Genomic DNA, 27,036 nt, shown 5'->3' on the forward strand with positions numbered 1-27,036 from the left:
TATTTTCTATCTCCCATTGTAATTTGTAGACTACATCCTTCCTGCTGTAACTCTCACTGGGTGTTTTTACCCTTGCAGTTCCTTAGCTCTACTCACAATGATTCAACACCTTCTAACCCTACATCACCTCTTCCTAATGTTTTGATTTCATTTTCTACCAACCCCCCTCTGCCTACCTGCCTCTCCTTTCAATACAGCGTGTATCCTTGGACGTTAAGCTCTTTCAGCCATGATTCAGTGATGCCTACAAACTCATACATGCCAACCTGTAGCCATGCTACAAGTTCATCTACCTTATTCTGTATACTGCACACGTTCAAATATAACACCTTCAGTCCTGTATTCACCCTTTTCGATCTTTTCCGCCTTTTAATTGTAACTCATCCTGTTGATTGCCCTATTATCAGCCTCTTCTTGCTGGGAGTCTCACTGCATGTAGCCTTTGTTTGTAAATTAACTACCTCATCCTCAGCACTATCATGCTGGTTCCCATTCCCCCTGCCAAATTATTTTAAACCCTCCTTAGCAACTCTAGCAAACCTGCCTGCAGGATATTGGACCCTCTGAGGTTCAGGTGCAAACTGTCCCTTTTGTACAGATTGTACCTTTTCCCCAAAAGAGATCCCAATGATCTGTACCCCTGCCCCCTGCAACACTTCCTCAGCCACACATTCACCTGCCAAATCATCCTATTCTTACCCTCACTGGAATGTGGCACAGGCAGCCGTCCCGAAATTACCAGCCTGGAAGTCCTGTTTTTCAGCTTTCTACCTAGCTCCCTAAAATCTCTTTTCAGGACTGCCTCACCTTCTCTATCTATGTCATTGGTGCCAATATGCCCCAAGACTTCTAACTGGTCACCTTCGCCCTTGAGAATGCCATGGACCTGGGTATCTCTATTGCACCCACAGATACTTGTCTCTGTTCCTCTGACTATGGAATTGCCTAATAAATTGCAGTCCCCTTCACCTCTCTGCTCTTTTGAGTCACGGCACCAGACGCAGTGCCAGAGACCCTGTCACTGGCTCCTCACGGTAGGTTGTCCCCCTCAACAGTATCTAAAGTTAGATACTTATTATTGAGGGGAATGGCCACAGGTGTACTCAGCACTGGCTCTACATTTCCTTTCCTTCTCCTTGACAGTCACCCACTTACCTGTCTCCTGCAATCTTGGGGTGACTACCTCCCTGAGCTCCTTATCTATCACCTCTTCATTCTCATCGAGCTGCAGCTCCAGTTCCTTAATACGTTCTCTCAGAAATTGCAGCTTGGTGCACCTGGTGCAGAGGTGTTTATCTGGGAGACTGGAATCTCCTTGACTTCCCACATCTCACGCACAGGTCAGAGTGCTGCTGCTGGGGCCATTCTCACTGCACCGTTAGGCCCTAATGTTGAGATCCGGAGGATGAATTAATAGCAGCAGAGTGGGGTAGGATGGATTAAAGCAGGAAGCTGCGCAACAAAACAGTTGGACATGAATACAAGAGGTTGTGCATACAAAATGCTAGAGGGACTCAGCAGCTTAGGCAGAGTCTCTGGAGAGAAAGAAACAGCTAACGTTATGGGCTGAGACCTTTCATTAGGACTGGTGAATGAACGCTCAAATATATACCTTTAAATGTAGCGGTGGTTTAACAGAATATATACTGAATTAAATGTGATACAGTAATTATTAATATAAATACCGGTACCTAATTTTAACTAGGGATGGCAAAGTTCAGAAGTGTTTCCATTACAAGCCTCTTCCGCCTCTATGCACAGTGCTTTCTCTCAGTTCAATTTCAGTCAAGCCCACACATTTCTGCTCAGCACGAATTCATTTACTTTACAAGTCATGTTTTCTGAACTGCAAAGGCCAGGTGTCATCCCCGTCTGCGCTTGTTTCAGAGTTCACCCCTGCTGTAATTCCAATTGCATCATAGGTCATCAAACTGCATGTGATCAATATCAGCAATCATCTGACACTGGATGTGGCACTACCTCACCCAAAGAAATACAGAGTCAGGTTTATAGGCACAGCTTTTTCGTGCCATGTTTAAAATGCTCTTTCTTCCAAACTTCTTTCCTGTGCATGGTTGTCCTTGTTAAAGGATGAGGATGTATGTGTTGATTTGGCAACTTGCAGGTGTATTTTAAATTATAAAAATTGCACTCACGCTGATGGTGAAACGAATGAATGATTGGGGTGGTGAATTCAGCTACTAACTGAGCTGACTCTTTATCAGAATCAGAATCAGGTTTATTATCACTGGCATGTGACGTGAAATTTGTTAACTTAGCAGCAGCAGGTTAATGCAATAGATAATCTAGCAGAGAGAGAGAAAAAAATAATAACTAAATTAAAACATAATGACAGACAGACATACTTTATTGATCCCAAGGGAAATTGGGTTTCGTTACAGCTGCACCAACCAAGAATAGTGAAGAAATATAGCAATATAATATCCTTGCATAGCAAGACTCCAGCCAGTAGACAGGTTTCCCTTTACCCAGCACCCTGTTGAGCAATTTGCTGTATAACCATGACAACAACCTTCACTTGACAAAAGGCTCCTGCTGAGCATGAAAGGCAGCCCACTTGACACACAAGTGAGCTCAATACTATAACAGAGTTATAAATGAGCCAATTGCTCAGAAGTCATTTATATCTTGATAAGTGGAAAATTTTAAAATTATTTTTTATTGTTGGCTTTGAAACAGCACATCATTCTGCCTGAACCTTGGATTTGAGTATGCAATAAATACGGCATTATCAGTGCATTATTATGGAAACATTACATTGTTAGAGATGCTTGCTACATTTTGGAAACAATTACAGTGTAATCAAACATCTTAATTGTTCAGGCAACTAACAAAAGTACAAGTTATTCTCCAATGTTATGGTTAAAATCCTTCAAATTACAGTATTAAAACAAAATTCACTGCTCACTTATCATTATTTTTCTCAGATCTCAGCATGTATGAACCTAATAACAACTTGGATTGAGAAGAGTATCTATAATAGGACAAAATAGCTTAAGTGAATCACAGCAATGTTGTCAAACAAAAATTAACACGGTCAAGAGAAAAAATATCAAACAAAAGTAAAAATATTGCAGAAACTGGCAGAGGTTCTGCTTCAAGCTTTGCCAGTTATCAAAGAAATCAGGAATACTTCAAGGCCAGGAACTTCTCACTGTTCGGCCCATCAGCCTGCAGCCTCTGAGCCATGCAGAAGACCAGTGAGTTTAGCCATCGAAATCTAGGTATATATAGGAGAATGCTTCTCATGGCCAGTGACTCCATATTTGGGGAGATTCTAAACTAGCAAAATCTGCCAATCATTTCACCGGATGATCTTTTGTTAGGGAAAATGATGCTTGGAAAATTAAATGCCACAGAGCACATGTTGCTTGATATATTCAGGATGAACCATAGAACACTACACTACGGCACAGTACAGGCCCTTCAGCCCTCCATGTTGTGCAGACCCGTATAATCCTTAAAAAAAAAGTACTAAACCCACACTACCCCATAACCCTCTATTTTTCTTTCATCCATGTGCCTGTCCAAGAGGCTCTTAAATACCCCTAATGTTTTAGCCTCCACCACCATCCCTGGCAAGTCATTCCAGGCACTCACAACCCTCTGTGTAAAAATCTTACCCCTGATGTCTCCCTTAAACTTCCCTCCCTTAATTTTGTACATATCCCCTCTGGTGTTTGCTATTGGTGCCCTGGGAAACAGGTACTGACTATCCACCCTATCTATGCCTCTCATAATCTTGTAGACCTCTATCAAGTCCCCCTCTCATTCTTCTACGCTCCAAAGAGAAAAGTCCCAGCTCTGCTAACCTTGCTTCATATGACTTGTTCTCCAAACCAGGCAACATCCTGGTAAATGTCCTCTGCACCCTCTCCATAGCTTCCACATCCTTCCTATAATGAGGTGACCAGAATTGAACACAATACTCTAAGTGCAGTCTCACCAGAGATTTGTAGAGTTGCAACATGAACTCTCTACTCTTGAACTCAATCCCCCTGTTAATGAAGCCTAGCATCCCATAAGCCTTCTTAACTACCCTACCAACCTGCGCAGCGACCTTGAGGGATGTATGGATTTAAACCCCAAGGTCCCTTTGTTCATCCACACTCTTAAGTAACTGACCATTAATCCTGTACTCAGTCTTCTGGTTTGTCCTTCCAAAATGCATCAAAATGCATCACCTCACACTTGTCTGCATTGAACTCCATTTGCCATTTTTCTGCCCAACTCTGCAGCCTGTCTATATCCTCTTGTAACCTTCGACAACCTACAGCTCCATCCACAACTCCTCCAATCTTCGTGTCATCCACGAACTTTCTCACCCATCCTTCCGCCTCTACATCCAGGACATTTATAAAAATCACAGATAGCAGTGGTCTCAGGACAGATCCCTGTGGCACTCCACTAGTCACCGACCTCCAGGCAGAGTACTTTCCTTCCACGACTACCCTCTGCTTTCTTCCTTTAAGCAAATTTTTTTATCTAAACAGCCAAGGTTCCACTTATCCCATGCCTCATGACTTTCTGGATGAGTCTCTCATGAAGGACCTTGTCAAATGCTTTGCTAAAGTCCATGTAGAACATATCCACTGCCCTACCCTCATCAATTTCTTTTGTTACCTCTTCAAAAAGCTCAATCAGGCTCGTGAGGCACGATCTTCCCTTCACAAAGCCATATTGACTATCCATGAGTAGACTATATTTCTCTAAATGCTTGTAGATCCTATCCTTAAGAATCCTTTCCAGTAGTTTGCATACCATCGACATAATACTCACCGGTCTATAGTTCCCAAGTTTCTCCCTATTACCTTTTTTAAACAAGGGAATGAGTTTGAGATTTTTGGAATAGAGATAGCTAAATTTCTAGACAAAGGCATCATGACGAAAGGCAGAGGATATTTGGAGAAAGCAGGCATATGATATTGAGACTGATGAGCAGCCATGATAATATTGAATAGTGCACCAGGCTTCAGGATCATTTGGACAACACCAGCTTCTATTTTCAGTGTTCAGGTGTGATGGGTTAATTGCTTGTTAACTCTTCAGATGTGAGAAGAATTTTGCAATCATGATGCTTTCTATGAGTTGTTTCAAATAACAAAAGGTCTGCAGAGAGATGCGGCAATTGTCGATTTCAAGGCTTTCCCACGAACCAGTTGCTCATTAATGAGAGGACATGAGAAAGCCTTCTCTGCTTTTGTTACAGGTAGTCAAGAGAATAAGGATTGTAAAAGAAATAGCCTCAAACCATATTAACATTATTGCTGGTATCAAATTCATTGACAATATAGTGTCACATTTATACTGCGTTGTAATGGGAGAAGCAGCAGCTCTTGCCCAGCATGGCATCTTTATAATGGAATACTGTCAACAGTTTATCATACAGAGTGCCTCAGATGAGGTTTGTTTTTGTTAAAGCATCTTTATTAGATCTACAGTATACCAATTACACTCTAAATGCCCTGCTGAGAAATAGATTAAGGATCAGCTAAATATTTGGATTTTTCTTTTGTAAACTGTTTTAGGCCAATTTACTGAATGAATATTTTCTCACTCAATATCCAAAATCTATTAATTTCAGTTTTGAATGATTCAGCCTCCACAGCCTTCTGTGCAACAAACTCCTGATTCCCCCATCAAACAATGAACTCTGTCCTGACAGATGCCTAGATTTCTTTTAACTGCAAAATCAAATTCTACTGTGATGGAAGAGAGAACAAAGGAACTCCACAGTGCCCAGCACTTTAGGCCTTTCTAGTGCAATAGGATTGTGCAGCATTGAAAGCTCATATATAGATGAAATCATTAAAAGGCATACTGTAGTTCAGACTTCATTAATGAGCAGAGATATTGAGATAAGAATATATAAACAGTAGGGTCCAAAAATATTGTTAGTAATGTGTATACGTTTGGGGAAAAAATTTTAATAAGAATATTTTGGACCATTTCCATTGGAGTATAGAAGGTAATGTATCAATTTACCTGAATGCCTATAATTCAACTATATAATGCTACTTGATTCATCAATTTTTCCACCTCATTTTCAGGTTGTGTCATTTCATTCTGCAAATTTGACTGGTCAGTTCTAGGCACAAGCGATCTTTGGAAGCTGCACATCAGTTTTGGATGGGACAATATCACTTTAGTACAACTCTTGAAGGACTGCAGATTGCACTGGGTGCAACCATCACTGGAAGAATGCGGATATACTGTAAAATACTGGTTTGGGACACCTGGAAGGTAAGTCTATAACTTATTATCATGTTGGGCTTCTGCTACTACCCTATACTGACTGTCTAATCCCTGATCTCATACTCAGTGCTTCAATTCCTTTGAATTCCCCCTTGCTGGTCTTCCAGTTCTTCCCCAACTCCTCCATCAACCATTCAAATGATCAAGTATCTTGATTCCATCCTCACCCCCACTCATCATCTGAACACTCTCTTGATGCAATTATATGCTTCCTCCCAATCCCACCATCCTGTAAAGCACAAGCCACATCACTATTATGCTCTCGACTTGTATCGGGAGGCGTCTGACTTATCACAGGAATTCCAGCCTCTAAGCTACTGCTATAGCCAAAGTAAGAGAGGTATGGATACGGAAAATACAAGCAAGGAATTTCCACTGAGACTGGATGAGATTAGAACTAGAGGTCATGGGTTAAGGGTGAAAGCTGAATATTTAAAGGGAACATGAGAGGGATCTTCTTCATTCAGAGAGTGATGAGAGCGTGGAATGAGCTGTCAGCACAAGTGGTGATGTGGATTGATTTCAATATTTAGAAGTAATTTGGATAAGTATTTGCAAGATAGGAGTATGGAGGACTATGGTCCAGGTCGATGGGACTAGACAGAATAATAGTCTGGCATGAATTAGATGGGCCGTAGGGCCTATTTCAATGCTGTAGTGCTCTAAAACTATGACTTGTATGGCTCAAACAGTTGATTATCTGGTCAAGGGTGATCCCTAGGAGGTTGACAGTAGAGGATTTAGAAATGCTATTGCCTTTGAGTATCAATGATAGGTGGTTAGACTATCTTGTTGGAGAAAGCCACTGGCTTGCTACCTATCAGCTCATGTTGTCTAGAAATACACTTAGTATATTCAAGTCCATGTCACTATTTGAGGAGCTACCAAAGAAATGCAGCACCATGTAATCATTAGTGAATATCCCCCTCTTCTGACTCTATAACAAGGTCTCCGTGAAGCAGATGAAGATGGTTATGCTGCTAGGAGACTGGTCAGAGGGACAACTGCAGCATGGACCTGGAGCTCAAATGATTGACCTCCAACAACCACAGGCATTTTTCTTTGTGTGGCTCTGTCCTTCAGTGTTTCTTTCTATATACCCATAGCCTTTAGTTTTCACCAGGACACCCTATGCCACAATTTCTTAAATGTTTGATTTGAAGAGCCTCATTTCATCTCTAGTAATCAGCTCTTTTGTCTTGGTTAGACCAAGATTGATACAGGTTCTGGAGCTGACTGAAACTCGCAAAGCCCAAAAGAGTCGTGAAGAACTTTTGTAATTGCCATTGAACAGCACTGTCATGATGCTTTACCTTTCAGCATAAACACTAATCGAATGGTAAATCGTGTGTTCGTTTGTCCTGCTTTTTTGAGCAGGACATACCTGACAATTCTTCATATTAGGTATAACCAGTCAGTACTGGAAGACGAACTGCATTGCCTTTGTCTGTAGCTGACCCAGCCTGAGTGAGCAACTGCTGCGTGCTTGTTCTTGCAGAAATGTGGCTCCAGGACAACATCACATGCACCACCAATCTTCAGGCCATGACACTATGACTTGTGCTAATGTTATTTTGTAACTGTACAGAATATACTATCATAACCAAGTGCTGTGTATGACAGTGAGTATTGTATTTTGCACCTGGCTGCAGTAGCAGGTTGCTAATTTTAGAGCCTAAACTCTAGGTTTAAGTTCCACACCAGAGGTGGGGGGTAATAAAATAAAAATACTGTCATGTAACTGAGACTGTTGTAACAATTTATAGAATACCACATTTGAAGGTGCTTTTATAAGTTTTGAGCAGTTCAGTGTTACTGTGCAGGTTCCTAGGGTTGGACAGCATTATTAGTCAGATGGGAACACGACAGTTTTACATTCAAGTTCCATTCCAGAGAACTGAACATTAAAAAAGTCTAGTAGGATAATACTTCAGTGCAGTTCTATGTTGTTCTAAGTGGTTCCTTATAGATGAAATTCCTCAGCCTTTCTTGTTTGGTAGATTAGACACCACAGCAATATTTTGAAGAGCAGATGATTAACCAAATCTAGCATTTATCTCACACCAATATCACATAAACTAATTTTCTCACTGGTCAGTATCAGATCATTGTCTAGGGAACACCTCAGCAGGCCTTGGGATTAATCCACTTACTGAGTCATCATATACCTCTTTTTTAAATGTTCTGAAATTCACCTATTTGATCTGAATGGCAGGGTGACCACACCTCAACACAACAATCTAGCGCTCCCCAGTATGCCACGGGAATTCCCACAACCGTATCTGAAGGACCTCCAATGCAGCTGAGAGGTTGCACGGCATCTGTGTAGAGCAGAGAGGTGCGTACATTCCCAGATTTTCTCACCCCTTTGCTACATTAACAATGACAACTATTAATGCAAAACTTCACCTAGGTTTTCTGGCTCCATGCATAGATTACTTTTTTTTTGTTTTCCTTTGGACCCAAATCTTTCCCTGGTTACCCATAGCACTTAAAATACATAAGTTGTTTTGGATTTGCCCTAACTTTGTTTGAGGATGATTTTTCATGAATCATTTTTCTCTTCCTAATTTTGTTTTAAGAACATTCCCCATCCCCGGTTCTCTATACCTGCCACATGCTTCATTTTATTTTCTTAACGTCCCCAGATATCCAAAGTTCCTTCAGTTTGCTGTCCTTCTTTAAGGTTCATACAAACATACTGGTCCTCCCATTATTTTACTTTTGTACTTTTGAAGTAATTTGGAACAAATTCTTGCAGGTCATTTGGCCTAATTTTGCTCCTATGTCTTATGGTATTATAATTCTGCATCTAATAAGATGAAGTCTAGTTTTGCCCAATCCTGAGTTATAATATTGATATCTGTGTTTTCCCTTTCCCTTTTAAGGACCTTAATTTCCAGTCCATCCTTTCTGTATCTACCTTGAAACTTGAATTGTGGTCACTGTCTCCAGAATGTACTTCAATTGACATTTGAACTTGGCCATCTATATTTCCTAAATAGATTCGGAATGCAGCTTCTTTAGTAGGTATGATTAGCAGCAGGCTGTTGGCAACAGCAGAAACAGCGGTGGGAGTATGGGTTTTATCATTCAGAGGACATAAGTTCATCGCTTCATACTGCCTCTAACATTTCCCTAGGGCAACACCCTAGCGATACCAGGAACACTTTTCGGACGGATTGCTGAACTCCTACAACATTCTGAAAGTTGCTTTGAACTGTGCGGTGCTAAGCAGCAATCCGTGCTGATGGCTCCTGCTAGAAAAGAAGCCAAGCTGCCAGCCATTAGAAACTGCATTATGCACGATATCACAAATTTGTTGATGGATTAGGGTGCCAAATCCAAGGCTGGAAAGCAAGGTTTCTAAACTCTCTGAATGCTCTGCACCAAGCAGTACTGGATACCTCTGCACTCTATAATACTGACCTCATGAATTCTGGCATGTTTCCCAACATGCTGTGCACACCTACAATTTTTTTTGTGTGGCTTGGCCCACAGACCTTGTTAAAAAGCCAACAATACACACAAAATGCTGGAGGAATTCAGCAGGCCAGGCAGCTATGGAACAGAGTAAACAACTGACGTTTTGGGCCGAAACCCTTCATCAGGAGTGGAGGAAAAAAATGGGAAGTCAGTGTAAGAAGGTGGAGGGACTTAGGGTGTGTTGCTTGGATTTCGAGGATCTGCAGATTTTCTCTTGTTAAAAAGCCAACAAATTCTTAGGCTGTGCTCTGATTATTCCTGTCTTGTGCGCTTCCAGCAGCATACATTTTTCTGTGTTATACCAAATTCAAATCCTTCCTCTGTAGTTTTCTCCATAATGCACTGACTTTATCTGGATAGATGGCTGCAAAAGTCACTTGGGAGAAAGATGCACAGTGCCTATAAAAAGTATTCACTCCCTTGGAAGTTTACTTGTTTTATCATTTTACAACATTGAATCACAGTGGATTTAATTTGGCTTTTTTGACACTGATCAACAGAAAAAGACGCTTTTTGTGTCAAAATGAAAACAGATCTCTACAAAGTGATCTAAATTAATTACAAATGAAAAACACAAAATAATTGATTGTATAAGTATTCCCCCACTTCAAGTCAGTATTTGGTAGATCCACCTTGATTCTGTGTGGATAGGTCTCTATCAGCTTTGCACATCAGGACACTGTAATGTTTCCCCATTCTCCTTTACAAAACTGCTCAAACTCTGCCAGTTTGCATGAGTGAACAGCTCTTTTCAAGTCCAGCCACAAATTCTCAATTGGATTGAGGTCTGGATTCTGACTTGGCCACTCCAGGACATTAACTTTGTTGTTTTTAAGCCATTCTTGTGTAGCTTTGGCTTTATACTTGGGGTCATTGTCTTTCTGGAAAACAAATCTTCTCCCAAGGCACAGTTCTCTTGCAGACTGCATCAGGTTTTCCTCTAGGATTTCCCTGTATTTTGCTGCATTCATTTTATGCTCTACCGTCACAAGCTATCCAGTGCCTGCTGCAGTGAAGCATCCCCACAGCACAATGAAGCCACCGCGATGCTTCATAATCGGGATGGTGTATTTCTGACGATGCATTTAGTCCGATGGCCAAAAAGCTCAATTTTGGTTTTTATCAGAACATATCAGAGTCTCCCACATGTCTTCTAGCAAACTCTAGCCGAGATTTCATGTGAGTTTTTTTCAACAGTGGCTTTCTCTTTGCCACTCTCCAATAAAGCTGCAACTGGTGAAATACCTGGGCAACAGATGGTATATACGCAGTCTCTCTCATCTCAGCCACTGAAGCTGTGACTCCCCCACAGATGCCATAGGTCTCTTGGTGGCCTCCCTCACTCTTCCCCTTCTTGCAAAGTCAATTCAGTTTTTGAGGACGTCCTGCTCTATTCATATTTACAGCTGTGTCATATTCTTTCCACTTCTTGATGATTAACTTAACTGTACTCCAATGGATATTCCATGACTCGGACATTTTCGTATATCCTTTTCCTGACTTGTGTTTTTCGATCGCAAATACGAGGAAATCTGCAGATGCTGGAAATTCAAACAACACACAGGACCTGACGAAGGGTCTCAGCCCAAAACGTCGACTGTACTTCTTCCTATAGATACTGCCCGGCCTGCTGCGTTCCAGCAGCATTTTGTGTGTGTTGTGTTTTTCAATAACCTTTTTGCTGAGTTGCTCAGAGTGTTATTTTGTCTTCATGGTGTAGTTTTTGCCAGGATACTGACTCGGCAGCAGTTGGATCTTCCAGATTCAGGTGTATTTTTACTACAGTCAATTGAAACACCTTGACTGCAAACAGGCAATCTCCATTTTAACTAATTATGTGACTTGTAAAACCAATTGGCTACACAAGTGATGATTTGGTGTGTCATATTAAAGGGGGTTGATCCCTGTCAAAAAAGTCAAATTAAATATCAGAATAGGCCAGACCAGTAGCCCTTGGGAGTCAGACCTGGTAAGGGCCACCAGCTCATAGCCCCTCCAGCCTCCATGAAACAGGGTGAGGGAAGAAAATCAGGCTGAGGGAGAGGAACAGCAGGGGGAGAATGTCCTGGGGAGGATAACACTATGTGTCTCACCAAGGTGACAACCATCAGAGAGATCTCCGCTAACGAACAGTTGGGATACAGCAGATACAGGCAGAAGCCAAGGGGGCCTCTGCACACATAGCTGCTGAGGATCTGCGTGCTTGGGAGTGCTGTCATCCACACACCCTGCGAGTGCCACTCACTTCCCATGAGGTGAGGAGCTGCTATGGGGCAGTGATAGTGGTGGTTAAGTTCAGGTATCCCTGTGAAGCACAGGGGCGGAAGAGACCAGAGGCCTTCACCAGCGGACTCTGATCACAGGGATTTGTCAACAGTGAAAACCCAACAGACTTAACCTCAACCATGGAGGGATATTTAGTTAAGGCAGCAGCTCTCTATGTAAAGGGAATGGTGTTGCCCTTATTGGAGCCAGCGATAGGGGTACCATAAACACTGCCATCAGATTATTGAAGGGATTAGAGTATGCAGGGAAACATCCCCGTATTCAGGTGGGGCAAATTAGGCATGCAATGTGGGGATGGAGAGCCTCGCGTGACCCATAAGGAACTGTTTTTGTGTTGCTGAGAGCTGGGGTCCTGAGGGAGCAAGTACATGGGGTTCCCACCCCCACCTATATACCGTGTGGGGGGGGGGGGAATGCTGGGAGCACTCAAGTCAAGTCACCTTTTATTGTCATTTTGACCACAACTGCTGGTACAGTACACAGTAAAAACAAGATGTTTTTCAGGACTATGGTGCTACATGAAACAGTACAAAAACTACACTGACCTATGTAAAACAACACAGAAAAAAAACCTAGACTGCAGACCTACCCAGGACTGCATAAAGTGCACAAAACAGTGCAGGCATTACAATAAATAATAAACAAGACAATAGGCACAGTAGAGGGCAGTAAGTTGGTGTCAGTCCAGGCTCTGGGTATTGAGGAGTCTGACGGTTTGGGGGAAGAAACTGTTACACAGTCTGGTCGTGACAGCCCGAATGCTCTGGTGTCTTTTCCCAGATGACAGGAGGGAGAAGAGTTTGTATGAGGGGTGCGTGGGGGCCTTCATAATGCTGTTTGCTTTGCACTGTCAGGGGAGAGAGGCAAGGAGGCTGCTAAAGGAAAAGGCTCATTCTCCAAGCCCTCCCCAGATAAGAGCTCCTCTCCTACGCAGGATTCCTCACATTCCACTCAGGGTTCCCTATATCCCTCACTAGAGGCTCTGCAATAGGTTCTGGCACATCTTCAGCAGCGATAGGGGTTCAGCGGTGAGTGGTGCCTTCCCATCCCACCACCGTAAGGAGGTATTCATCCGCCCTGCAATCACATCCCCCCAGATAATAAAGTGTGAGTGCTCTGAGTTTGAAAAATGTTGCATGAGGTACAGCCATTAAAGTTCACTTGAGAGTGCGATAGGAAGAGTACACCTGACTGAGTGAGTGCAAACTCTGTCATGTGCAACTTTGAAATGTGCTGAGGACCAGATCAGAGGCATTCAAGTCTAGTGACCAAAAAAAAAATTACAAGAGGTCTAGGTACAATCTCGGGAAAGCCACCTAATGGGTGAATGGCAATTCTGGATTGAATCAACATAGGATGGTCAATGGGGCTCGAATACTATCATCTGCTATAAAGTTAATTCAAGCAACATAGGCGACAGCAGGGCTTCACATCCAGGTGAGCTCAATGCCTTCTACATTCGCTTTGACCGTCAGACAGGGTAACATCACAAACTCCCACAGCCCCATAGGATTGCGTGATTTCAGTCTCTGAGGCTGACGTACTAACAACCTTCAGGAGGGCTACAAGTTACCTGGCCTAGTACTATAGACCTGTGCTGATCAACTGGCTGGAGTGTTCACTGAGATCTTTAACCTCTCGCTTCGGCAGTCTGAGGTACCCATCTGCTTCAAACAGGCTTCAATTATACCGGTGCCTTTTCTTCTTGACTAGATTTTCAATAACCATTGCACACCATGGTTCCTGTACCCTACCATCCTTTCCCTGTCTCATTGGAATGTACCTCTGCAGAACACCACACAAATATCCCTGAACATTTGCCACATTTCCACTGTACATTTCTCCGAGAACATCTGTTCCCAATTTATGCTTCCAAGTTCCTGCCTGATAGCTTTATTTCCCCTTACTCCAATTAAACATTTTCCTAACTTGTCTGTTCCTATTCCTCTCCAATGCTACGGTAAAGGAGATAGAGTTGTGATCTCTATCTCCAAAATGCTCCCCACTGAGAGATCCGACACCTGACCAATTTCCCAATACCAGATCAAGTACAGCCTCTCCCCTTGTAGGCTTATTGTGTCAGGAAACTTTCCTGAACACACCTAACAAACTCCACCCCATCTAAACCCCTCGCTCTCGTGAAATGCCAATCAATATTGCGGAAATTAAAATCTCCCACCATGACAACCCTGTTATTATTGCATGTTTTCAGAATCTGTTTCCCTAACTGCTCCTTGATGTCCCTGTTACTATGGGGTGGTCTATAAAAAACACCCAGTAGAGTTATTGACCCCTTCCTGTTTCTAACTTCCACCCACAGAGACTCAGTAGACAATCCCTCCATGACTTCCTCCTTTTCTGCAGCCATGAAACTACCTCTGATCAGCAGTGCCACCCCCCCCCACCTCTTTTGCCTCCCTCCCTGTCCTTTCTGAAACATCTAAAGCCTGGCAATCTAAGTAGCCAATCCTGCCCCTGAGCCATCATAGTCTCTGTAATGGCAACAATGTCATAGCTCCAAGTACTGTTCCACGCTCTAAGTTCATCTGCTTTGTTTGTGATACTCCTTGCATCTCAAACCATCAGTCTAAGCATATCCCCTCTCTATCACCTGCCTATCCTCCCTCTCACACTGTCTACAAGCTTTCTTGATTTGTGAGCCAACCACCCCTTCCCTCCATCTCTTCAGTTCAATTCACACTCCCCAGTGATTCTACAAACATTAGTTCAAACTCTCCCCAATAGCCTTAGATTATATTACAGCCTAGTATGGAAACACCAGTGCCCTTGAACGGAAAATCCTAGAAAAAGTAGTGAATACAGCCCATTCCACCACAGATAAAGCCCTCCCTCCCACACAAGATGCTGTTGTAGGAAAGCAGTATCCATCAACATAGATCCACCACCACCCAGGACATGCTCTCTTCTCACTGATGCCATTTGGAAGAAGGTATACGGGCCTCAGGACTCACACCACCAGGCTCAAGAACAGTTATTACCCCTCAACTATCAGGCTCTTGAACCAAAGGGGATAACTTTACTCAACTTCACTTGCCCCATCATGGAAATGTTCCCACAACCTATGAACTCACTTTCAAGGATTGCTCATCTCATATTTTCGATATTTATTGCTTAGTTATTACTTTTATTTCTCTCTTTTTGTATTTGCACAGCTTGTTGTCATTTGCACCCCGGTTGAATGTCCAAGTTGGTGCACTCTTTCACTGATTCTGTCAGGGTTATTATTCTATAGATTTATTGAGTATGGCCATAAAAAAGTGGATCTCAGGGCTGTATATGGTGACATACATGTACTTTTGATAATAAATTTACTTTGAACTTTTAAATAAAATAAATAATACCGAAAACATGAGTTGTAGAGACCTTGAAAGTGCATCTATAGGTTGTGGAATCAGTTCTGAGTTGTGGTGAGTGAAATTATCCATGTTGGTTCGGGAGCCTGTGGGTTATAAGGATAATCACTATTCCTGCACCTGATGGTGTGGGACCAATTGTGGTAGTGAGAAAGAGAGCACGGCCTGGACAGTGGGGTCCTTGATAATGGATGCTGTTTTCTTGAGGCAGCGCTCTTTGTAAATGTACTTAATAGCAGGGAGGACCATTCCTGTGATGGACAGGCTGTATCCACCATTTTCTGTAATTTTCCCAGTCCTGAGCATTGGTATTTCTATTCCTGTGATGCAACCAGTTAGGATATTCTGCACTGTGCATCTTTCGAAATTTGGTAACACGCAAATTTATGTAAAATTCTAAGAGTAGAGGTGCTGTTGTGCTTTCTTTGAGATGACGCTTGTATTCTGGTCCCTCTGCTTTGATAATGCCAAGGAATTTAAAATTACTGACCCTCTCCACCTCCAACCCCTAATGGCAGCTGACCTCTGGCCCTCCAGCTTCTTCCTCCTGTAGTCTATAATCACCTCTTTGGTTTTGCTGTTGTTGATTGAGAAGTTGTTATTATAGTACTACTCAATCTCCCTCTTGCTGATTTGTCACCACCTTTGATTCAGTGGTGTTATCAGCGAACTTGAATATGGCATTGGAGCTGTACTTAGCCATAGATATAAAGTGAGTAAAGCATTGAGTTAAGCACACAACTCACCTGTGCTGAGTTGAATGGTGCAGGACATTGCCAATCGATAATGACTAAGGTCTGCCAGTGAATAAAAACCAGCCCATCTGGCACCAACAATCATTCCACAGACAGTCACTTCTTCCCCATTCTGATGTTTGGTCTGAACATCAATAAAACCTCATGTGACCAGACCCATGACCATTACCATCTAGAAGGACAAGAACAACAGATACCTGGGAACACCACCACTTGGAAATCCCCCTCCAAGTCACTCACCATTCCTTCATTGTTGCTGGGTCAAAACCATGAAATTCCCTCCCTAACAGTACACCTCACGGACTACAGCGGTTCAAGAAGGCACCTTAACACCACCTTCTCAAGGGCAACTAGGGATGAGCAAAAAAAATGCTGGTTTAGTTGGCAATCTCACATCCCAGAAATGAATAAATAATTTTTAAAAAGTTTCTGCCACTTGATTGGCTAATCAGATATTTGCATTAACAAATACACCTAATAAAGTGGCCACTGAGTGAATTTGATTTTGAAAAAAATTTGTACAAAATGCTTCACAGGGGCTTTTTAAATAAAAAATTGATTATACTGTCCTGGATTGAGAATTAATACACAGTTAAGAAACAGAGTAGGAATAAAGAAATCATTTTGAAGTTGGAATCAGCGGGGTGGTTCAGAAACAGGCACTGGTGCCTTCAGTTATCTGCAGTTTATATATCATGTAAACCGCACAGAAGATGCAAACCAATATAAAAAGTTATGCACTGAGCTTGGTAAATGATATTCTGCCATGTTTAACAGACTGATGTTATTACAGCTCAGAACAACTCTTGATGTGCTTTGGAGCTATGTAAAAAGACTGTGATACACTGTGTCTACTTTACATTTGCAGTGTTTCCAGTAACAAGTCACGTATCTGAATGCAGCTGTATATATTCCCTTCTCTATACCTAAGCTTATCTAAAAGACTTGCAGTAAACTTTCATATTTTGTGCCAATAAGATGCTGAATAGTGCCAAACTAAATCACACAGGTGTGACTGCTGCTACCTACCACGTTTCAACTAAAAAGACCATTAATATCTTGTCAGGTAAACACTCAGAGGCTAAACCATGATTGTGTCTGCCACACTGAATAATGTTTTCTCTTAAAAATCTTAACACCTAATGCAAACTATTGGAACCAATAATGAAGCTCCCAAATTCTGCTATTCACGTGATTATTTTCCGTGTGTTCTTATAATGGTTAGCCAGAACAACACAAGCAGAGTGATTCCCTCAGATAAATAGAAACATCTGAGGAAGATTACAGGCCAAGGTAATATTTCTGCTCTACACTGCCCCTTGTCTAGGGCATGCCAGCTGGAGATTGAAAGAGACAGGACTGCGTATTGACCATCATGAAAGTCTTTTGCTAATTGACAACCATGAGCAGCTTTAAGAATTGCAACACCTGTATGGTGAAATGCAGGGTTGTTAAGGGAAGCCCTGCACTCATGGGAAGTCAAAAATTATGAATCCCAGTGCCCAGGATGTCATCTATTCCTCACTGAAAATGAACTCAAAGAACAGTCTCAGTGGGGCTAGAGTACCTGGACTTTGGAGAGGTGAAGTTCACTGCTGGTGTCAGCAGTGTCCCCTTCATCAATCTACTTGCAACAAAGAAGAAAAATGTGGTTCTAGCTGCACTGTTTATCATAATCCAGGATGTACCGAGCAACGCCAATTAGTATTGGCAAGGGCAGGAATAGCCACTGTGAGAATTGCAATGTCAGAAAATATCCATTTGACAACAGAAAAAGATCTGACACCGAACCCTAATGCACAGAGCCACCAAGCCCTATTGCTTGTTAGGCATGATTTCACCTATTAATGAGGACACTACCTAATTTAAGTTCCTTTGTGTGTAATTTGCACATGAAAAACAAGGCGAATCATGAATGAATACACTTTTCAAACAGGCATCTTTACTTTGCTCCTTTGAGTCACAGTTTTCCAGCGGGGCTACAGTTGGGAGTTATTCAATCCCAAGGTGCTCAATTCAACCAAATTCCATTTCCAATCCGTGTCCGACTGCTTTCTGAATATCATTATTTTGCTGCCTCAATCACTTCCTCATGCAGCTCGTTCCATATGGATACTATCCTTTGGTTTAAAAAAAAGTTGCCCCTCAATTTCCAATTAATTCTTTCCCCTCTCACCTTAATTCTATGCTGAAACAGAGAAATTCAAGCAACACATACAACATGCTGGATGAACTCAGCAGGACAAGCAACACCTATGGAAAAAAGTACACTTTCAGGCTGAGACCCTGGAGGAAGAAAAAGATGAGTAGATTTAAAAGGAAGGTGAGGAGAAAGAGAAAAACACAAGGTGATAGTTGAAACCGGGAGGGGAGGAGTGAAATAAAGAGCTGGGAAGTTGATTGGTGGAAGAGATACAGGGCTGGAGAAGTGGGAATCTGATAGAAGAGGAAGAAAGACAAGGTGGGGGGGGGGGAAGGAGAGGAGCACCAGATGCAATCTCCAAATTCCAACGAATGATTGCATTTATTACACTAATGGCTAGAAGATCCATTTTACTGAATTGGAAAGAAGCCAATCCTCCAACAGTATTTCAGTGGTTTTCCCAAACTATTTCCTGTTTAAGTTTAGAAAAAATTAGAAGTGTGGTTTTCGATTCTTCAGTTAAATTTGAGGAAACTTGGAGACCATTTATTCAGCATTTTCATATGAATTAAACGGTCTGATCCTGAACCTTATTGTCACTATCCTGAATTGTGTGGATGGAGGTTGGGAGTCATAGGCACTACTGTATATATATAACATTATGCGATTGCCCATGTTGGTTAGTTTTTTTCTATTTAGTTGTTGTTTTTTTTTTTTTTGGGGGGGGTTTCTCTTAATCATTTATATTATTATATGAGTTTGAGAGATTCTATGTATGGATCAATATATATTTGAATGTTTATCAATCTATTATGTACTCTCAAATGTCTTGTAACAATATTTTTCTTCTGTTTTTTTTAAAAAAACTAATAAAAAGATTTGAAAAGGAAGAAAGACAAGGTGGGGGGGGGGAAGGAGAGGAGCACCAGAGGGAGGTGATGGGTAGGCAAGGAGATAAGGTGAAAGGGAGAAAAAGGGATGAGCAATGGTGAAGGAGAGTGGAGGCCATTAGCAGAAGTTCGAGAAATCGAGTTCATGCCATCAGGTTGGAGGTTACCCAGATGGAACACAATTTCCTATACCTTCAACCCAAGTGTGGCCTCTTTGTGACAGTAGAGGAGGCCATGGATTGACATATTGGAATTGGGAATGGGAAATGGAATTAAAATGGGTGTCCACTGGGTAATCCCACTTTCTGACAGACGGAGCGAGGTGCTCAGCAAAGTGGTCTCCCAATCTATGCTGGGTCTCACTGATATATAGGCAGTGGCATATCTAAGGAATGGCAGGTATGGCACGTGCCCTGGGCGCTACTTGAAGGGGGGGGGGCGCCACTGAACAGTTTCTATTAAAGTCAGACAAGCCATCCTCGGATAGTGAAAAAAGAATTTTTCTCAGATGTATGAGCTGTCTTTGATTATCATGGGTGAGAAGCACTAGGATGGCCTTATTTCAGAGCATTGTGTAGGAAGACCATGAAACGTTTCTTCACAAAGAAGGAGGAAAGTGGAACTGAAGAACGGAAGAGACAAAAGTTGAAGGCGGAGGAAGCCAAGAAGTCGAGCAAGTTCTTTATGCCCTTCTTTGAAAAGCCCGGGACAAGTAGTTCGACACGTTGCATGGAGTCGCCTGCACCTGCTACAAGTTTGTTAGAATCTGAAGGTGGATCAAGCACAAAAGCGTCACAAGCCGAAGAGAAAGTCAAGTCAGATAAATCCGAGTATGACGAGATTAAGAGTGAGGCTGCCACAGAGAACGTGGACGTGACAAGAGGGGGAGACGATGGTGGTGGTGGTATGTTGAGTTTATTGACGAGATTGAACCTGACGACACTGAACCTAGTGAACTGGATGGTGTCAAAAAAAAAGAGCCTCGAACTGTCTTACCAGAAGTGATTGAACAGCATGGCACTGGACATCTGAAGTTTGACAAGGACACTGGAAAAGCAATTCTGCCTTCCGCATTGAGAACAGAAATAATAAAGCTAGGTTCAAAGTATTTCCAGAACAGTGAGGGGCCTTTCCTACCAACAAATAACTGCTCAATGAATAAAACTTGGTTCAAGAGGAATTGGGAAATGGTCATGGTGAGGAAGTGACTCGCTCATGGCTGGTCTATTCCCCTTCTAAAAAGTCTGCATTTTGTATCTGTTGTCTTCTCTATTCCCGGTCAGACCATCAATCCTCAATGGAGCAGGAAAGTGGATTCAACCAGTGGAAAGAACCTGAAAGGATTAGTGTTCATGAAAATGCCAAGAATCATCGGGAATGCTTCACACAGTGGAAAGAAATGGGAAGAAATTTAGTTGGAAACAGAGGAGTTATTGACGCGGTATTTCAGTCACAGATTGAGAAGGAAAAGCAGAAGTGGCGTGATATCTTGACAAGAATCCTTCACTGCATAAACTTACTTGCGACTCAGAACCTGGCTTTGCGAGGTCACAGCTAGATGATGACTCCAATGTGGGAAATTTCCTTGGCTTACTGGAACTACTGGCCATCTTTGACCCTGTCATAAAAAAACACCTCTCATTTGGAAAGTCATCCTGGATCCACGTTTGTCATTCACCAGGTGTTCTGAACAAATTAATCCACATGATGACATCCACTGTTCGCCAGAGTTTACTGAGAAGCATTCGTAAAGCCAAGTACTATGGTCTCATGTTCGACTCAACTCCTGATCAGGCACACCGTGAGTAGATGTCAGAAGTAGTGAGGTATGTGGAAGTTGATTTTGAGAGGAAAACAGTCTGTGTTCCTTGGTATTATCCAGATAAGCCAGAAGGATGCTGAGAGTTTGGTTGAAGACATCTTGAAACAGCTAGAGAAGGATGAAATGAAGCTACAAGATTGTCGGTCACAGTGCTACGACAATGCTGCTGTGATGGCTGGACATAGAAGTGGTGCTCATCAAAGAATAAGTGAGAAAAACAACCTGGCAGTGTTTGTGAATTGCGACAATCACTCACTCAACTTGGTGGGTGTACATGCAGCCAAGCAGGATACAATGATGGTCACGTTTATTTGGAACCATCGAAACTCTCAACGTGTTTTTCCTCTCATTCAACAGTGTTGGGAAAAACTCAAAAACGCCGTGCCTATGGCTATTAAGTCAGAGTCCGAAACCAGGTGGAGTGCAAGGACAGAAGCAGTGAAACCCGTCAACAAATACCTTGAGGAGATACTTCAAGTTTCCAGGACATGAGAGAAAATGAAATTGAGAGCAGTGAAACAAGCAGTGACACAAGGCAGCTGTACAACTACATGTTGAGTTACGATTTGCTGCTTTTGCTAGGATTTTGGAACAATGTACTCATTCGCATTGACCGTATTCAAAAGAGGCTGCAGGATCCTAGCATGAACTTCCATGATGCTGCCCTGGATCTGAAAGCCCTCCAAGATCATTTTTATGATGAAAGAGAAGTGTTGGTCAGTGAGTCACTCGAAGAAGGAGTCGGTTTCTGTCAAGAGTGGAATATTGAAGTTGAAAGACGTCAGAGACGAAAGAAATGAATGGCTGATAAGAACTCGAGAGACGCTGGGTTAACAGCTAAGGAGGAAATGGAAAGAGTCATGAAGGGAACACTCAACCATCTTCACAGAAAAATGGATGAAAGGTTCACCAATTTGCACGACACTGACGCCAAGTTTGGGTTCCTTCTTTGATGTCAAGGGACTGTGTTACAGCAACGACCTAAAAAAAAGTGTGAAAATTTGGGCGAATTGTACAGCTCTGATGTTGATGGGCAGCAGCTATATGAAGAAACTTTGGATTGCAGAATGTTGCTAACAAGGTGGGTCAACATGAAAGTATCAAGACCTGAAGAGCTTCTTGAATTTATTGTTCAGTATGGAGATGAGAGCATCTTCCCCAATCTTTGCATTGCTATTCAGATAATGCTAACCATCACAGTTTCCATCGCCAGCTGTGAGAGATCATTCAGCAAGTTAAAACCAATACTTTCGTATTTGAGAATCTCCATGGGTCAAGGCAGACTCTGTGATCTTGCTCTGCTGAGTGTAGAAAGAGAAGAAACTGAAAAAACTGACTTTGATCACATCATAGACCAATTCACATTAATGAAAGCAAGGAAGGTACATTTATCATTTTCATGCAGTGCCATAATTTGTTAATTAAAAGATTAACGAGCTTGACTTGTATTTTGAGCTGATATTATGGTAAAGTTATCTAAAAGATGGGTGTCAGATGTTTGGACAGGGGCGCAACTTCAGTACTTGACGTAGGCGCTATTTTCCATGGATATGCCCCTGTATACAGGAGGCCACATCGGGAGAACCGGACACAATATATGAACCCATCAGACCCACAGGTGAAGTGTCACCTCACCTGGAAGGACTGTTTGGGGCCCTGAATGGTGGTCGTGAGAGAGGAGATGTAGAGGCAGGTGTAGCCCTTGTTCTGCTTGCAAAGTAAGTGCCAGGAGATCAGTGGGGAGGAATGAATAGATAAGTGAGTTGCATAGGGAGCAATTCCTACAGAAAGCAGAATGAAGGAGATGTCCTTTTTCAAAGAAAGGTGCTTCCCTTCCTCCACCATCAACACTGCCCTCAACTGCATCTCTTCCATTTCACACGAGTCAGCTTACAGAGAGGAGGTGCAGCGGCTAACGGACTGGTGCAGAGCCAACAACCTGTCTCTGAATGTGAACAAAAGAGATGGTTGTTGACTTCAGGAGGGCACGTAGTGACCACTCTCCACTGAACATCGACGGCTCCTCGGTAGAGATCGTTAAGAGCACCAAATTTCTTGGTGTTCACCTGGCGGAGAATCTCACCTGGTCCCTCAACACCAGCTCCATAGCAAAGTCAGCCCAGCAGCGTCTCTACTTTTTGCGAAGGCTGAGGAAAGTTCATCTCCCACCCGCCATCCTCATCACATTCTACAGAGGTTGTATTGAGAGCATTCTGAGCAGCTGCATCACTGCCTGGTTCGGAAATTGCACCATCTCGGATCGCAAGACCCTGCAGCGGATAGTGAAGTTAGCTGAGATCATCATTGGGGTCTCTCTTCCCGCCATCACAGACATTTACACTACACGCTGCATCTGCAAAGGAAACAGCATTATGAAGGACCCCATGCACCCCCATACAATCTCTTCTCTCTCCTGCCGTCTGGGAAAAGGCTCCGAAGCATTCGGGCTCTCACGACCAGATTACGTAACAGTTTCTTCCCCCAAACTATCAGACTCCTCAATACCCGAAGCCTGTACTGACAATCTGCCTTACTGTCCTGTTTATTATTCATTGTAATGCCTGCACTGTTTTTGTGCACTTTACGCAGTCCTGTGTAGGTCTGTGGTCTAGTGTAGCTTTCTCTGTGTTGTTTTTTTTATTACGTAGTTCAGTCTAGTTTTTTGTACTGTGTCATGTAACACCATGGTCCTGAAAAACGTTGTCTCATTTTTACTATGTACTGTACCAGCAGTTATGGTCGAAATGACAATAAGTTGACTTGACTTGACGTCTGCCCTCATTCCACCCTACCAGGGATAGGGTTCTTTTTGTCCCCACCAGCCTCCGCGTCCAGCACGTAATTCTCCATAACTTCCACCATCTCCAAAGGGATCCCACCACAAAGCACATCTTCCTCACCCTAACCCCCACTTTCTGCAGGGATCGCTCCCTACACACAACTCACAAACATTCCATAAGGGAAGTTAAGCCCCTCAATGTCCAGTGATAAGAGGACCCTACACCTTGGTTTTCCACACAAAACTTTTACAGCAATTACATCAGGCATCCATGTGCTCCTGCACTTTGCCACTTGCCAGTCTGTAGCATGTGGATTTTTTGCACCGAGAAACCAAAGTTCAGGCAAACTGAGTAGATGATCCTCCAGAAGCAGCTGTTGTATGTCTTAATTACTTTTTAATGGGAGCAGCATGTAGACTGTGGTCTGCAGCTGTTTGGGATGAATCTCAACAAAAGACCACTGAACTCTTTTTTTGAGCTTGGCAAATACACAGGCCATAAGGAGATGAGTGACTGTCTCATCCGCATCATGGACAATGTGCAGAGGGTATGAAGCTCTAGCTGTGCTTGAGAGATCTGTTGAGGGAGGCTCTTCTCACATTCCTCTATTATCCATCCACATAGCTGTTCAATTCTCTTTTAAACATTGTAACAGTACCTTGCTCTACAGCTCATTTCATATACCCACCACCCCCCAGGTGAAAGGTTTGCCTCAGGTCCCTTTTAAATCTTTCCCTTCTCACCTTAAAACCTCTGCTTTCTAGTTTTAGGCTCACTACCCTGGGAAAAGACTGCGACAAGCCATCCTGAAAATTCACTTGTCAACATCCTATGTTCCAAGGAAAACAATCCCAGCCTATCCAGCTTATTACAAGTTCTCCATTCTAGCTAATAACCTTGTGAGTGTTCTGACATTGGGGCATGATGCCAAATGACTTTTACGGTTTGCTCAGGGCAATGTCTCCTCCTCCTGCAGGGTTTCCTGGACAGTCCATGCATACCACTGCCCATCTGACAAAAGACAGATCAGAGAGCATGGTACCAGCTGATTGGTATTTTAAGATAAGGTCAGGCCCATCCCTTAATTGACTGGGGATAAACTATGAATATTATAAGAATGAACAGACTTCCAATGCTGCTGGTGGCACCTGGAAGAAATGATCCCAGTATGTCTTATTTGGGTATGCAGAACAGTGGTTTGTTATGAAAATGATAACACAGGGCTACAGAAACAGGAGAAAGAGACAACCAAAGTCAGAACTCTTTTACAGATTCTCCTGAGCTTACCAACACTTGACTTACATAAACCCCGTTAATACAGGCGAGAGTTAGGGATAGATTTGCCAGCTCTTTCGTCTGTGTGGGAATTCTATTCAATGCTATACAGGCAGTCCCCGAATTACGAACATCCGACTTACAGACAACTCGTATTTACAAACGGAGGAAGAAGAACGCCGTCCACCAGTTTAAGTTGGATCACGGCGCCGTCCGCCATTTTAAGTCATTGCCATTGACACTGTGTTGAGTGTGTAACTTTGTATTTAGCTTAAATATTTCTTAGCAAGATTCACCCTGACCTTCCTCCTTTTCCAGTCAGCACCGCCCCCACTAGTTGCATTTAACGTGTCTCAGTGCAGGTGGACTTTAGGACCTGGAGCAGCACAAGACCTGCCACCTGCGGCTGCTGCTGTATATTTTTTATTAAGTGTGATCTTGAACAATAGCCAGATCAGAAATGTTGGTCAAGTCAACTACTTCCTAAAGAGAACTCTGATAGGCTAATCAGACGGTTCACTGCTGCTCAGCGATACAACATAAAATCCGCAGTTTTCTCTTCTGTTGACGGAAAACGATCGTGATTGAAAATAAAGTGGAAATAATAAAGGGATTGGAAAGAGCTGAGACGCCATTGGTCACTGGAAAGCTTTAGGCTACAGTCGGTCAACGATCGGAACAACTTTAAAGGATACAGGTAAAGGATAAAGTGAGAATAATGGAGCATGTGAAGGGCCCTGCCCCGATGAAAGCTACAATTAATTATTACTAAGCAACATAGTGGTTTAATTATTGAAATACATACGTTTCTTAAGTGTTTTATATGCATAGAAAGGTAAAATATATACTATATACTAAGATAAACGTTTGACTAACTGATGCTAAATAATACCGGATGTACCTGTTCCGACTTACGTACAAATCCGACTTAAAGACGGACTCGGGAATGGAACTCGTTCATAACCTGGGAACTGCCTGTACTTCTGACTTGTCAACTGTTCAGGTTATGAACATATTTCAGAAAAGGAACCCTGCAGTAACCTGGAAAGGACTATACAGGGTTTTTAATTGAGTACAGCCTGCCTTTGGCAACAAAGGTCATGCAGATCTCTGTTTAAAAGGAAGCTCAGTGATTTAATCATAAAAAGTGTAGAAATGGAATGACATGTATAATTAGTAACATCAAAGTATAAATTTGTAACACTAGTAACATGGTGACACTATGGAGGTCTGTTACTATTCAGTGTTAAAGTGAAACAAAGCCTTTACACTTCTTGCAATCATTGAGAGAAATTGGACTGGGAATATATGAGATGTTCGCAATAACAGTTCTACAACAAATCAACATTTTAACCTCATAAGTAGTTTTTTCTTTAAATAATTATATGGAAACATTAACATGGTGAAAATCAGACTTTTGATTTTCTCGTGTTATTTGCTTATTATACCCTGCAGCGGATAGTGAGGTCAGCTGAGAAGATCATCGGGGTCTCTCTTCCCGCCATCACGGACATTTACACTACACGCTGCATCCGCAAAGCAAACAGCATTATGAAGGACCCCATGCACCTGTCATACAATCTCTTCTCCCTCCTGTCGTCTGGGAAAAGGCTCCGAAGCATTCGGGCTCTTACGACCAGACTATATAAGTTTCTTCCCTGAAGCTATCAGACTCCTCAATACCCAGAGCCTGGACTGACACCTTGACCTACTGTCCTGTTTATTATTTATTGTAATGCCGGTACTGTTTTTGTGCACTTTATGCAGTCCAGTGTAGGTCTGTAGTCTAGTATAGCTTACTCTGTGTTTTTTTTAATTACGTAGTTCAGTCTAGTTTTTTGTACTGTGTCATGTAAACCATGGTCCTGAAAAATGTTGTCTCATTTTTACTATGCACTGTACCAGCAGTTATGGTCGAAATGACAATAAAAGTTGACTTGACTTGACTT

General features: G+C 42.4%; 1 protein-coding gene and 1 pseudogene across 4 annotated transcripts in view; both read right to left on the reverse strand.

Moving 5' to 3' along the window:
• Positions 1–27,036, reverse strand: part of st3gal2 (ST3 beta-galactoside alpha-2,3-sialyltransferase 2) — a 288,593-nt gene that overhangs the window by 191,900 nt on the left and 69,657 nt on the right. The gene's annotated exons all lie outside the window — the stretch shown is intronic.
• Positions 1–27,036, reverse strand: part of LOC140740969 (uncharacterized) — a 61,891-nt pseudogene that overhangs the window by 8,373 nt on the left and 26,482 nt on the right.

Source organism: Hemitrygon akajei, chromosome 17, assembly GCF_048418815.1.
Source record: "Hemitrygon akajei chromosome 17, sHemAka1.3, whole genome shotgun sequence".
Taxonomy (NCBI): domain Eukaryota; kingdom Metazoa; phylum Chordata; class Chondrichthyes; order Myliobatiformes; family Dasyatidae; genus Hemitrygon; species Hemitrygon akajei.